At 38.4% G+C, this 15,680-nt stretch overlaps 1 long non-coding RNA gene across 1 annotated transcript; it reads right to left on the reverse strand.

Annotated features, from left to right (window-relative positions):
• Positions 1–870: 870 nt before the first annotated feature.
• Positions 871–15,434, reverse strand: LOC122474674. Its single transcript, XR_006294975.1, has 2 exons — positions 15,275–15,434; positions 871–1,565 (listed from the first exon to the last, which is right to left on the reverse strand). It is a non-coding gene; the product is annotated as an uncharacterized LOC122474674 (long non-coding RNA).
• Positions 15,435–15,680: the final 246 nt, after the last annotated feature.

Raw genomic sequence — 15,680 nt, forward strand, 5'->3', positions numbered from 1 at the left:
AGAGTCCCAATTTTGTTGACATAATTGCCTCAGTTTTCCACTTGAGGAGTGAGGTTTCAGTGGTAAGATACAAGGTAAATCAAATGTTCTTCTTGTTCTTTATATTTTACATTGTGACAAATTTATACTGTTTCTTAAGACTTACATTTAATGAGATGTCCCATTTCCTGAAAGTCCTGCCAACTAGTTACTACTTTTGAACCTGGTGCGGCAACATACTAACCCTGTAAGTCCTCTTAACTATATTCCAAACCTTTATTTGAGCTAAATTTCCTACCTTCAGGCTGTTTCATTTGCAGAATTTTACCTTATTTCCTGTTAAGTATATGGCCAACCCCTAATTATTCAGAAACCTAAAATTCAGCATTGCTTCTTCTATACTTTGTTCATTCATGTTTGGTTAGCACTTCCTGCTCAGGAAAAACAAGGCATATTTTGTACTGTGGAGGTGGAAAGGACCAACCACCAAGAATCTTAATTATTATCTCTGGTTTATGGTGTAGAAAATACCAGAAGAAATAGTAATGCACTTAGCATTACTGAATTTCAGTGATTATAGCTTTTGAGGCTCACCAGAAAAAAAAAAAGTGTTATGCAAATTTACCTCTTTCTCTTCTTTATTTCCCTTCCCCAGCAAAAACAGTATAAATTGTTAAAAGTCTTCTGGTGACTTGTCATATTTGGCACTAGTTTAATTGGTCTTGGCAAGTGTATTTTAGTGACTCATAAGAGAATACTTTTAGTCTCTTTACTAACAGATGCCTGTGCTAAAAGCAATGACAACAATGTCACATGGCTATAAAATTGCAGGAATTTGCTGCCGGTGGTCCAATAAAAACAAACTTGTATGAAAAGACAGTCAAGAAAAGATAAGATTTAAAATATACATTGTTATAAACATTTAGTCATAAAAGATCTGACCTTTCTTCATTTATTTAACCAACATATGTTGAAATTGGGAATCTGCATGAGACATCACAGGAATCACAAAAATTTCAAGTCTGATGATGTGTTTATAATCATCATATTTCATTTGAACCAGCGTTCTCATTTCTTGTTCAGGGGAGGTGTTTCCAACACCATATTCAGGTGATATCTTACATTTTGCTTCTTTAAAAAATGTCTTTTTGAAAACAAATGTGTTATATTTGTGGGTCCTTACAATTATTATCATTTCCCCATGCATCATCTGATTTGATGGCCGTTACAACTACACAAGGTACTCTCATTTGAAACATGACAATAGTTATGCAACAAATGTTTGAGCACCAGTTTGCCTGCCATGAACTCTGCTAAGTACTGGAGAAACAGCTCTGAACAAATGCTTGGCCTTGAGGAACTTATAGTCCAGAGGCAGAATAGGCAAGAAAATGCTTGTACTTATCAAGAGCTCTGGTAGGAAATGTCCTGAATGATATGCTAATATCATGGAGACGAGATTCATTAAGGTGAGGTGTTCCCATCCTCTTCTGTGTCCCAGACCCAACCCTTTGCTCTGCTTTGCCTCCACCCCAGTACTCTTGGAAGTTCTGTCTTTGCGGGCCTTGATTATGGATAGGGAGAGACTGAAGAAAAAAAAAAAAAAAGGTTTGAGAAAAGAAGGGATAATTACTTTTTTTTTTTTTTTACACTGGTTTCTTGGCTTTGCCCTTATAAAGAATCCTTGGGGTGGGCAAAATAGAAAAGACACTTAAAGACATTTAAAGGCTAAGCATAAAATCATAAACATAAATAAGATTAAGCAGGTTGCAGGAACCAACTTACCTCTAGTCAAAAGGCATGCTCATGACCAATTCCTTATGACCTGGGGTACAGACTTATGCCTCCAATCCCAGAGGCCAAAGACTTTTTCTTCCCATCTAAGCTCTCGCTAGTCTGTGAACCAGACAAGCAGACATGGGCAATAATGGTATGTTTCTCAAAGTTTGGAATATTCAGTTTGATCCAACACCATAGGTGGGCCTCTGCATGATGTCAAAAACTCTCCAAACTCTGCACAGATTCCACACAATCTCTATTAGAATCCCTTTGTAGAAATTGAGAAGCTGATCCTAAAATTCATGTGGAAATGGAAGGGCCCCAGAATAGCCAAAACAATAAAAAAATAAAAAGGTGGAGGATTCACACTTCCTGATTTCAAAGATTATTACAAAGTTATAATAACTAAGGGAGTGTAGAACTAGCACAAGGCTAGACATAGATGTGAATAGAATTGAATTTAGGTCCAAAAGTAATCTTATACAATTATGGCTAATTGATTTCTACAAGAGTGCCTAGACCATTCAATGAGGGAAAGAATAGTCTCTTCAAAAAATGGTGATAGGACAACTGGAAAGGCACATGAAAAAGAATGAAGTCAGACCCTTACCTCACACCATAGACAAAATTAATTCAAAATGGATGAAAAACTTAAATGGAAGAGCCCAAACTGTAAAAATCTTAGAAGAAGACATAGAGACAAACCTTTGTGAATCTGGATTTGGTAATAAATTTTTAGATATGACAGAAAGCATAAGCAACAAATTAAAAATAGATATACTGGACTTCAAAAATTCTGTGTTTCAAAGGATATAATCAATAAAGTAAAAGTACAACCCACAGAATGGGAGAAAATATTTGCAAATCATATATTGGAAAAAGTACTCATATGCAGAATATATAAAGAACAGTTACAGGTCAGTGATAAAGGCAACTCAATTTAAAAATGGGCAAAATATCTGAATAGCTTTCCAAAGAAGATACTACAAATGGCCGATAAACTAGGAGGCTAAAATCATGAAGTCAGATAATAACACATGTTGGAGAAGATGTGGAGAAATTGGAACCCCCATACACTGCTGGTGGGAATAAATGTAAAATAGTGTAGCCACTTTGGAAAATAGTTTGACAGTCTTCAAAAAGTTAAATACTGCATTACTTGACCCAGCAAATCCACTCCTTGCTCTATTGCTTGGAAAAATGAAAACATATGCCCACACAAAAACTTTTACATGAATGTTTATAGCATCATTATTCATAATAGCCAAGAGTGGAAACAACTCAAGTGTCCATCAACTGATGACTGTATAAATAAAATGCAGCATATCTATACAATGGACTGTTATTTGGCAACAAAAAGAAATGAGCTACTGGGGTGCCTGGATGACTCAGTAGGTTGAGTGTCCGACTTTGGCTGAGGTCATGATCTCACGGCTTGCAAGTTCAAGCCCCATGTTGGGCTCTGTGCTGACACTCAGAGCGTGGAGCCTGCTTCAGATTCTGTGACTGCCTCTCTCTCTGCCCCTCCCCCGATTGCACTCTGTCTCTCTCTCTAAAAAATAAATAAACATTAAAAAAAAACTAAAAAAAAAAAAAAAGAAATGAACTACTGATACATGGTATAACATGGAGGAAGCTTGAAAATATTATGTTAAGTGAAAGAAGCCAGTCACAAAGGACCACATATTATATAATTCTATTTATATGAAATGTCCAGAAAAAGGTGGGGGACTATAGACTGAGTCAATTAGTGATTACCTATGACTGGGAAAAATGGGGGCATTGGCAAATGATAGCTAAAAGAGTTTGTTTTTGAGATGATGAAAATGTTCTAAAATCAATTATGCAAAGATGCACAACTCTGGGAATAGAATAACCTAAAATCCCTTGAATTGTACACTTTCAGTTGGTGAAATTTGTAGTTTATGAATTACATTTCAATAAGACTTTTACAAAAATCATATCCTTTTTATGTTTTACAAAGATGAATATGCTAATTTAAACAGTAAATCTTTCTTAATAGCTTTGAAAAGAATACACAATAGACAGTGATGTCCTTCAGAAGGCTTGCATTCAACATACACCCCTACCAATAGCAACCAAGTTGCCTTCCCTTAGACTGCTATGAAGTTGCCATGCACCAGGATGGACATGTGGTATTTTATGGCCGGCATCAGTTCTGAGTGGCTGGTGTCTGTTCTATTCTGGTTGCTAAAATATTTGTGATTTCCCTCCTTGCTCCTCATATCCTGGCCTTTTGCATATGTTTGTAAAATTGATCAATTGAAAGTGATTAGGTTGAATTCCTTTAATTATGAGTGGGGTTGAGTCTGATTTCTTTTTTTAAGCATTGAAATTTTATTTTTATCAAAGCAATCTACACATGGTTTAAATACTTATTTGGATCATAAGAATTTAAAATGAAAATATCAGTCCCTAGCCCCATCTCAGTCAAGATCCTAATCTCAGTCCCGATCAACCATGTTATTCTTGTAACATTTTCTGATTTTAGTTCTTGATGTGATTCTCAATGTCTTTAAATTTTTTCATTACCTCTAAATAAACTATATAAACCTCTATTTCTTGATTTATCCCTTTAAGAAGTGAACTTTTCTTGACTTCCTGCCACAGTAAGGATTTAGCTCATCTCCTGTCCCATCTTGTATACAGTCGCATCACTATTTTTATCTCTGGTGGTTGTTTTTGTAACTTTGAATAATATTCTTACACATTTTTTTTTGGTTAGTTCCTAAGGTAAGGACTTGAGGCTCCTGGTATTTTCCTCTTCTGTTACTTCTCCCTTTCTGCTTCCCATGTTCTGTGGTCTGTCCTTGAAAATTCCACATCATCAAGGTTGATGTTATTTATTATTTAGACTCTGCTCTGAAATGGTTAAATCCATTGGACTGTGCCAAGGCTTTGATTCTAAAAACTGAAACTCAATAAAGTGCTTATGTTATTATGACCATGTAAATATTGTTCACTGCAGATCCAAAGAATGCTCTACATTTATATTTCTTTTTCTTGTTCCTCCTGGAGCTTCTAATTGCTTATTTATTCTGCCGTTGCTGGCTTTACTTCATCTTTAATTTTTTCCCCCCATTCTCCAAAGAATACTATCAAATGTACAAAATCTTCTTTTCCAAGACACCTCCTTCCTGGACACCTAGCTCCCCCACACTGACTGTTCTTCAAGGTTTGCTGCACAGCTGCATTCTGGAACTTCCCTCTGTCATTCTCCTGGGTTCAATTCTCTGTGTCTCAGATTCCGGTATTATTCATCCTGAGAAAAGCCATATGAGAGCTAAACTTGGTCTGAAAATATCTTTATTATTTAGTCACATTTGATTTATAATTAGATGGAATGTAGAATTTCCAGATGATAATATTAGAATATTTTTATTGCAAGCATCGGGAAGTTTGATTTTAAAAGGAAGAGTAGGAGGTTCTGGTGAAAATAACCCACAAGTCCAAAGTTAAATTATTTTCAGGTATGGTTTGATCCAGAGGTTGACAGGATTTATGGCCTCTGGCTTCTGTTCTTTTTTCTTTTTTTCTTTTTTTTTTTAAGTTTATTTATTTTGAGAGACAGAGCACAAACAGGGGAAGGGAAGAGAGGAAAGACAGAATCCCATGCAGGCTCTGCACCATCAGCACGGAGCCTGATGTGGTGCTCAAACTCATGAACTGTGAGATCATGACCTGAGTCGAGATCAAGAGTTGGATGCTTAACCGACTGCACCACCCAGGTGCTCCTTTTTCTTTTCTTTTCCTTTCTTTTCTTTTCTTTTCTTTTCTTTTCTCTTTTCTTTTCTTTCTTTTCTTTTCTTTTTTCTTTCTTTCTTTCTTTCTTTCTTTCTTTCTTTCTTTCTTTCTTCTTTTTCTTTCTTTCTTTTTTAAGTAATTTCCCTTCCTCCTCCCCCTGTATTATGATCAGAGAATGTGATCTGCATTTTAAAAATATTTATTGGGATACACGGGCCTAATATATGGTTAATTTTATATAAGTTCCTTGGATTTGGGGGAAAAATATTCTTTTTTAAAAAATGTTTATTCATTTTTGACAGAGAGAGAGAAAATGAGAGAGGCAGAGAGAGGGAGACAGAAGATCTGAAGTGGGCTCTGTGCTGACAGCCAAGAGCTCAATGCAGGGCTCAAACTCACGAACCTCAAGATCATGGCCTGAGCCAAAGTCGGAAGCTTAACCAACTGAGCCACCCAGGCACCCCTCAAAATATATTCCTTTATCATTAAAAAGAAGTTATTTTTTCAGATTCTATAAATATTCATTTTATATTATATTTTTAAAACCCAGCTTTCTTTATTTTTTCTATTATTTGTCTGGTATGTTTTTGCTCCTGTAGATCTTCTATTTGTCCAGCCTACTGTTGTACTGTGGTAGTTGTGACAGAAATAATTTTAAACTCAAAGCATTACTTTATTTATGGTGTAAAAATCTTTGAATACATATACCTGGAAGAGTCTGATGAAAAGATGCTCAAAAATATTTGTTCAAAAGATTTAAAAAAAATTTTTTTATGTTTATTTACTTCTGAGACAGAGAGAGACAGAGCATGAGTGGGGGAGGGGCAGAGAGAGAGGGAGACACAGAATCCAAAGCAGGCTCCACGCTCTGAGTGTCCGCACAGAGCTCAACGCAGGGCTCGAACTCACAAACTGTGAGATCATGACCTGAGCCGAAGTCGGTAGCTCAACCGACTGAACCACCCAGGTGTCTCTAGTCAAAGGATTAATGAATAAAATGGACCAGGACGTCTAATCAAAGCAGTTCAAGTCTGCTTTGCTCCATAGGTACCTCCATCTATTTCTGCAATTTCCCATTTGTCATATTTTTTATTCCTGTTTGTTATGTGAGATCCATATCTAATTTTCAGTGGGAATTTCTCAGGGACAGAAATATATCATTGACCATATCTTGCCTGCTTTTTTATCCATCCAAATTCTGATTGTTCATGTACTAAGAGTACAGAAAACCTATGGAAGAATGGTTCCTAGTCACAACTAAGTGAAAGGAAATCATGGAGCGTTAGTTTTCTCGAACTCCCAGAAATGTCCGAAAGACTATCACCTAGGGGAGCCCAGTTGGGCTCCCAAACAGGCCACGATTGAGTAAAGGGGTTTCAGTGGTCTGCTCTTCTTAGAAACACTCAAGGGCCTGGCCTTGTGGGAATTTGCCTGATTTATGGAGCAAATCTAGCCTTGCCCAGAAAAGTTTCTCTTTTTCCTAAAATGAAACTTCTATATTCAGACTTACATCAGCAATTTTGTTTTTTTAAGGACACAGTCCCCTTCGATCTCTGCCAACCCCAGTGACTTAGGCATAATTTGAATCTGTCATATGGTGCTGATATACAGAAGGTTTGGTCTGGCTGCTAATACTGGCAAAAGGAGTTGAGTTTTTCCCAATAGGATGAACATTCTGCATTTAATGAAAGCAAGATTCTAAAATTGGCTTCTACCCTACAACATCTAGGTCTCGTAAAATTACACATGGCCCGGGGACCACTTAGATGATATACACAGGGGAGTTATTTTATCCAAAGAAATCTCCTTGGTGACTCCACTTGAGGACCAGGTCTAAAAGCTTCACATAAATCTTATCTGAGAGAGACCAGATAGCTAATACCTTCAGTGTGACTTAATCACAAAGATCTGATCAGGTACCAATAATTTTTAGATGGCCATATTATGGAACTTTCTCCACAGCCTGCTAAGCAGGAAATGCTATTCACTTGATAGCTCATTTTGTGTTCTTCTAGAGTGAGAAAAACGTTGTTAAGGACCTCACTTTAAGCACCTCTTCAAGATAAGCACCTCCCCACTTAAATTTGAAACGAATCAATGCCGCTGGACTTCTACACTGGGTGTCATCGGTATTTTCCATTTTTTCCCCTAACCTAAGCAAAATTAGAAAGCTTTCCCCTTCTAAATTGTAGGCAACATTAAAGGTTAGAATAGATTGAAAAAGAAAACTTCTTTTTGAAGAAAATTCCACTTCTAGGAATTTAACCTACTAATACGCTCCTTTTTTTAAGCCAAGCTATAAAGGGATCTTCAGTCAGCATTTTTTTAATCAGAAAAACCTGGAAACTGTTTAAATGTCAATTAACAAAGGGATACTGAAATATGTTGTAGAATATATTGGATATATACAACATCCAACAGAACTGGATGCTATGTAGCTGCTAAATGGAATGAGTCCGGTCTGTTTGTGCTAACATGGAAGTTCTTCAAAACATCTTATTATGTGAAAACAAACCAGATGAGGCACTCTAGGTATGATTGTATGATCCCCCTATAAAAATTTTAAAATATGTCCGTCTGTGTGTTCATGTATGTGTAAGTACAATGCCTATTTTGATGTATGAGGAAAAATGTTTTCTAGAAGAACTGTAAGAAATTGCTAATAACTGGGATGAGAATAACCAGAAAAGGAAGTAGAATATTACTTTCATTGTATTACTTTCTGTACAGCTTAAATTTTTCATTATCTACGTGAATTCAGAACATTAGTGTGTTCTTTACAATTTTATGCATTAAAGAAACACTAGCAAATGTTCTTTTTCAGGGCCACATTTATGGGAATACAGTCTTGACAACAACAACTAAGGTGGTTAACTTTCGAAGTTTAATTGTTTCTTTAAAATAACTTATAAATGATAAACCCAAACACTTTTAGTCTAATAGAAATGACCTTGTACAAGAAAACTTTTGCTCTGGCATGTGAAATATACTGTGGAATCTAGTCGAATCTGCGTAGAAAAAGTTGTTTCAAAGTGTGATAAACTAGAATTAGGACTTTTTAAAAGAATATTACAGAAAAAAATTTGAAAAATACTAATGCATGGTGATTTCAGGAAAAAATACATAAAATGAATGTACATAAACCATAGACAAAATGCATTTTCTGGTGTTTCCTATGGTTGCACACATATTTTTAGAAATGCTTAAGTTTAAAGATTTTTTCAAAGGTATCATAATTTGCCACATTTTTAAAGAAATCCCACCAAATGAGGACATAGAAACAGATCCTCGATGTTTCCTTTTCATGAAGTAGTTGGTTAAGTCATTCTGCATTTCCTTCTCTCTACCTGATAATTTCAATTCTGTCGTTAAAATTACTTGAATCCAGCCCTGAACATTCAATTACTACACAGTGACACTATGTTCTCCATAACCTCACGCAGCATTACAGAGAATGCAAAGTATTCCTACTCCTCTGGGACTAGTTGATTAATTGATTGATTATAAAGTAGGATGGAAGTTCATTCTGGTGTATATCACTTCCATAAAATTAATGATCACTTCAAAAGTGGTTCTAGTCTACATTCAACAGGACCAGCGCAGTAATTTTCACTCAGCTTGAGGTTTTTCTCTGATTAAAATAGCCTTTCTGTTTTCCTTAAAGTTGAATTTCAAAGAAAACTTGCTGTGATTCTCAGTAAGAAAGAAGTGAGTCAGATTTGTTTTTATGCCTTAGGAAGAACTTTAGCACGGGATGGCGAGAGAGAGAAAGCAAGCAGGATATGCTGTGGACAGGGACATTGGGCTCCCATGAAACTCCCAATGAAACCAAGCATTCTACACCTTTTCTTGGAGTTCTAGGAGATTTAAAAGCATTCTCTTCTTAGCAGATGATGCTTCAGAAGGGTGCCAAGTCCTGCCATATTTATTCAGACTGCTTAATGTGAGTGGTCAAATTTAGGACAAAACTCCATATTATTTCCAGGGAGGATATTTTCACATTTTTTTGTAGGAGTTGACTTGCTACAAATGCATTTCAATTAAATATACCTAAATAATTTGCTGACGAGACACCTATTCAGGTCATAGTTGAGTCTCTGCACTAAGCCTCCATCCACTCCTGGCCATCTCACTGAATGTTCTTTCCATTGCTTCAGTGGCGACTCATTACATTTTATGAATTTTCTGAAAGAGGTTTTCCTCTCCCTGGGTTCTTATAGGTCTCCTTGGAAACTTGCTCCTGAATTTAATCCCTGTGCTCCAGGCCAATTGAGTTTTCATTCTATTCCAGACATGTTTGAAGAACCATTCCAGACCTTAACCCTCTGGTGCCTGTTTTGGTTCTGATAAAACTTAATAGTACTTCAGTTTGAACCAACTCTTGCCCTGCTTCTATTTCCATCTGCTACAAGATGTTGTGAATCTACATCTGAAGTGGAAATTTGTCTGGCTCGCCTGAGCTTCTTTAAAAGCCCTGGAAGTTAGTGTGTTTATTGTCTTTTGACTTTGAGGTCTCCAGGCTTGCTTACCTCCCATGACCTTGTGTCCCTGTGTATCCTTGGATGTAAACAGTTTCACAGCAGCAAAACTGCAGCTCTCAGTGACCTTGGCAGCAGGGCAGTGAGTAATGGTTTTCAGAGAGAAATCTCTTTCTGAAGACATTTTGCTCCACATCTCCTGGCCCCAAAAGAGCTGTTGTTAGCAACAGTCAGACATGTCATCTCATCTCCACATGATCTTATTTTCACACGAGTATCTTTAAAAAAGCAAATCGAAAGATATTTGCATTCATCTTTCGATTGTCTTATATTCTTTGTTTACATGAAATATAAAGACTCCCATTTTCCCACATTTTGGGGGTATGTTTCCACATTTAGCCTTCTTTCAGAAGATAGTTCTACCTTCTTCCTCAACTAACCTACATCTCTCTGTTTTCCCAAATGCCAACATCACCATCCCAAACCCTTAGGAAAGAAGCACAAGCTGGTTTCTGCCTTCAGGCAGCACTGCATGAACAGGAAAAGTCTGCTGGTTTCCATCCTTTGTCCACCTGCCCTCTGACACTACCCCCATAGCTGCATGGCACACTATATTGGAGCAGAGACCCAGCTCAGATTCTAGAAGACAAAAGAACTGGACTCAGGGTCAGGGTGAGATCTGGAGGACACTAGTACCTTGAGTATAATGGCCCCTTTACAGAGGGATGCATTTACATCATCTGAATGTGACTTCCTGGGGTGCCTCTTTGCCCAGAAGCAAACCTGGGTTAAGGGAGAAGTCCAGAGTGAAGCAAGTAATGCTTCTCTGCTGTTCCATTGGTTTACCCAGTGTAGGGGACCAGACATTGTTTGCTAATCTCTTAAAGACCAGGAATTGCAAACCTGTTGCTTGCAGATCAACAGCAGTCCTGTTTTGCTATAACTGCTTTTTTTAAAAAAATCATTTGAATTTGAATTCCTTCTCTAGTTTGCCTTAGCCCAGCTGCTCCTGCTCAGCCCCCCTAGGTCTTCTGAGTTTCCAACCTCTGAGACTCAGCAAGCACACATTGAGGACCTCCTGATCTCCTAGCCTATGTTAAGGCACTATGGAGATGCCTTGGACAGATACAAGCTCTTCCTCAGATCCTTTGAGACTGAGGATCTCAAAAAGAAAAAGCATGAGATACGTAAGTGTAAAAATGAAGGGAGTTCACACAAAGGGATTAATGTTGGCCAATGGAGCTGGGGGAGACACCTTTGTCTTTGTTTATGAAGACAAGATTATTGAAGGGTGGGGAGGGTTTGTGAAGACAGAAGAGCAATCAGATTTCTGAGCCAAGATGTGAATCTATGGGTAAGCCCTTGGGGGCAGGAGGAGGACAGCCTGGTCCCAGTTTTAGGTTTGTGTGAGGAGCAGTGGGAAGTTGTGTCAAATTCCAAGAGTTGCAGATTACTATCACATTGACAGAGGCTTTTATTCCCCATCTCCTTTAATGCTCTTGCATTCAATAGTTGGATGGTATGATTTTGCGTCACTGCACGGCCCCAGGGGCCCTTCCTCCGGGCCACATCAACAAAAGCAGGCCTGTGAATTCACTTTTCTGTGATGTTCTCCCATTAGAATCCTCTTGATTTTCACACATAGGAATGAAACAGTTTTCCACAGCCATGCCACAGATCATCAGGTACATGAGAGACTTTATTCTAGAGCCTGAGCCAGATACTGAACCTGCCCAAGACCAAGTCTGATAACAGAGACCACGTAAGTGTCAAACGAGTAACTAGAATGATCAAGTTAGGTTTACTTTATTATTATCATATATCATGCACTGAATTTCTAAGACAGGACAGTTAATTTTTATAATCAATCATTGCACTAAACCAATGTGTTAATAATCACATTTGTTTCAGGTGTCATTACTTTACAGGTTAATTATTGGGACAGTTAACCAGCAATAACGTGAGCTATCATTCACTTTGTCAGCCCCTAGGCTAATTTGACTATTCACAATTATGAGATTCTTTTGAAAAATATTGATAGCCTCTGGCCATTAAAGGTCTATGTCCCCTCCCCAGACAACCTCACCAACAAGACATATGTTTAAATGAAAACAAGCCTCAGACCAAATCCTGCCACCTACACTCAAACGTGTACTAGCAGGTACCCACAGAAAACCATTCAACTTTTTGTCCCCATTCTCTTGTCTTTTTAGGAACGCTGACAAACCCCTTGCAGGAAATATTCAGTTTGATGTGGTCACGATGAAATTTTGACATCAGGATTAGGTGACAGAGGTGACAGACTGCCTGCCCTCCATTAGTTGGGGACTACAGTGCAGAATTCTATCCCTAGGGCATCATTCCAAAGGTGTTGACTGCTGGATCTGCCAGATCAAAAGAGGAGGTGCCCCTGGAAATCTTCTTAGCCAACCACAGGCTTTCACACCACTCATTTCTCTGGAACAAACTTACTTCTAATACTCCCTCTGGTAACAAATATACCCTTTGAGGCAGATGGAGATAGGCTTATTTGAAGCCCTTGCTTTTGTTTCTTCTGGAGCCTAAACTCCTCATAAGAGTTCTTTATATGTTAACCAACAACTGTTGACTAATCATCCTAAAGCATAGATGAAAGCAAAGTATAATCATAGATATTATCTGGTTTGCCTGTATCTGGTTTGGCCCTTCCCTTTAATCTCCAACAGCAGTCTTAAAGCTACCTCCAGCAAAAGTATAACCTAAGCCAAAGAGCATACTTGCTACATACATCCAAGTCCTCTGGCATCTCCCAACCCCTCTGTTGTCCTCATGAGATCACCACCATTGAACTTCTCCTCTAGAGGAATGAAAGAGCCACTCCTGCTGTAACCCAAATCTAAATGATTGATTTCACAGAGACCTGGAGACAGCTACTAGGATTCACGTAGAGTAGATGCTGTGATACATTGCTCAGATGCTTCTTCAGTAATGAAGGACTTGTTCCCTGAGCTGGTAGTAGTTCTGCTAGAGGCAGGACAAACTTCTCAGACCTTCTGTGAATTGCCCAAGCTAAAGACAGCTACTCTGTACAAGGTTAATCCCTAATGTTGCAAGTTCCTGGGACAATGAGCATCCAGACTGATCGATACTGGGATATAAAAGTCTGGTTTCCTTGCCTTGATACCTCTGGTCCATCCCAGCTCCAGAACTCCCAGCCTCTCCCCCTGCCCAATCCTGCTTCCTTCCCTTTGCCTACGTCCTACACACTAATCTCCATCTCAGACTCTTGTTGTTTTGGAATGATTTACTATAAAATCATAGGGGTTTGCAGGGGTGCCCATGTGTTCTTGCAGAATGTATAGCATATTCATACCAGAAAAGGAGCTATAAGCATCCTGAAATGGGAGGACAGAAAGCATAGTGCCAAACAGGACTGGATCCTCTTGGTTCCGTGCCATCTGTACTGTCTATTCTGGTGGTGCCTGCATTCTGCTTCAGGACCCTGTTTCTACATTTTGTTCATTTATTTCATTGTTCAAAAGATGATCTTGAGGCACCCTGTCTTAAATTCCATTTTAGTTTGTATTGAAGTTACATAGGCACTTGGTTAAAAGAGTCAAATAATTCTACAAAGTTTATTTGACAGAGGCTGCTGGTTGAGCCCTGACATTAGTTCCTGTCTTTTTCCATGTTTTAGTGGAGCACATAGCCAACAGCTAGTTACTGCATTTCCCAGGCTCCCTTGCAGCTCAGTGAGGCCATATGCCCACAGTCTGGCCAATAGATCTGTGCTACTTCTGGGGAGTGTTTCTGTCAAAGTATGCACATGTGTTTCCCTGACCTACTGCCCTCTTCTCCCCCCCCCCCACTTCCCCCCACCCCCGCCCTGGCTGGAATGACAAGAACCAGAATTGCTGCTGTGGTCCCAGACATGGAAGCCACATTGAGGGTCATAACATCAACCTTCCACCCCCAAATACTTCTCTCTGGACAATATCAAACAAGAAAGGATATACCTATGTCATTTGAGCATTTGTATTTTGAAGTGTTTGTTGTTGTTGTTGTTGTTAAAGCAGCATAACCTGTCTTTTCATCTATATATCTTTGTTTTAAATCCTCTTTTCTTTTTCCCAGAACCAACCATAATATGTTTAAGTAACATACTTCTATCTGATATTTCATATAGACATTCTCTATTGAGTTTCCAATTTGGAATTTGAATATTCCACTCTCTTTCTCCTTCTCTCCCACCCTCTCCATACTGCTGCACACCTGCTAACCATCCCTTCCAAACCTCCAAAAATAGTTATGTTGTAAGTTTAAATAGATAAATATTTAGTGTTTATATAATTAGGACAAATGGAAATAGTATATAAAACTGATCTCTGCAGTATAGTATGGATGCTTTTCCTTTCTTGAATAAAATTTTGTTTGTCCCAGAGGTGATATTGAGCTATCTATTTTTTTCATTTTCTTAGCTTCCCATTGACTTATCATTAATTCAAAAGTTGTATGATGTCTTCTGAATATGTTCAAATGCACTTGGGATGCAATCAGTTTTATCTGTTTGAAGAAATATTCCCAGAGCTTTCTGACTGGCTCCATCTGGACTAGCTGTTCACTAAGCCTGAGGTTTGTGCTTGACCAGCCATCTTTGACTGGACATCCGTATCAGTTCTACAACTTTGGAGTGCTCTGCAAGTCTTAATCCCTTCTATTGGCTACCAGGGCTGCTCTCGCTATGTGACATAGCATGCTTCTCTCAGGCTAACCTGGGAGGGCTCCATATGCAAATATTCTCCTTGGTAGAGGCTTTCTTCTGAGAGCATTAGCAACCTTCTGTATGATGAAGGTATTGCAAATCTCTGAGCTGGATCAATGTCTTCCTTTTTGGAGTTGAGACTTAAAACTCTTCCATTATTAGGCAAAAAAAAAAAAAAAAAAGAAAGAAAAAGAAAAAAAAATGGACACCAATTAACAGCCTCCTAAACAGCCTCTCACTCAAGGCTTAATTGTTTCAAATTCAGTACTGCTCAGGCTACACCATTGCACAGGGATTCTGACCAACTTTCAACTTGACAACATCCCCAGATATTCTGGGTATGGTACTAATGCATAATTTTTTGGCCTTTGTCCAAGTTCAGGTTTAGGTATAACTCTTCCCAAGAATACCTGGAATCTAAACAGCCAAGTTTAGAGCTTCAACAGAACTCCCTTCCTCATGTCCTTTTACTGCCAATACAGCCACTCGTTTGCCTGAGGTCCTGCCAGGGAACTCTGCGAAGTCAACTTACCTTGGCATATTACAAGATTAAACCATTGCAGGGAGGTGATCTGCTCAAAAAATGGTGGATACTGATCAACCATCAGGCTCATACTTGCTTCAGTTATCTTTCTTAAATTCCAGTACAATCTTGGATGTTTGGACAACCGATGTGAGCTGATGAAACCTGTCACCTGAAAGTGGCAAAGGAGAGCAGAGTGCAGATAACTGTTTCCCACTGGGATTGATGTGAAGCTAACCCAGTCAGTGCAGCTCCCTGATGCACACACATGCACATACACACACACACACCCCACCCTAACAGCAACACAAACTCAATGCTTGATTATTTCGATCTGGCTACTGCTAACAATTTTGAAAAAATTTAATGGAAAGAAATTGTGATAAGTCAAATTCCAGGTGAATTTACGAAGGCA

Source organism: Prionailurus bengalensis, chromosome D4 (assembly GCF_016509475.1).
Source record: "Prionailurus bengalensis isolate Pbe53 chromosome D4, Fcat_Pben_1.1_paternal_pri, whole genome shotgun sequence".
In the NCBI taxonomy this organism is placed as follows: domain Eukaryota; kingdom Metazoa; phylum Chordata; class Mammalia; order Carnivora; family Felidae; genus Prionailurus; species Prionailurus bengalensis.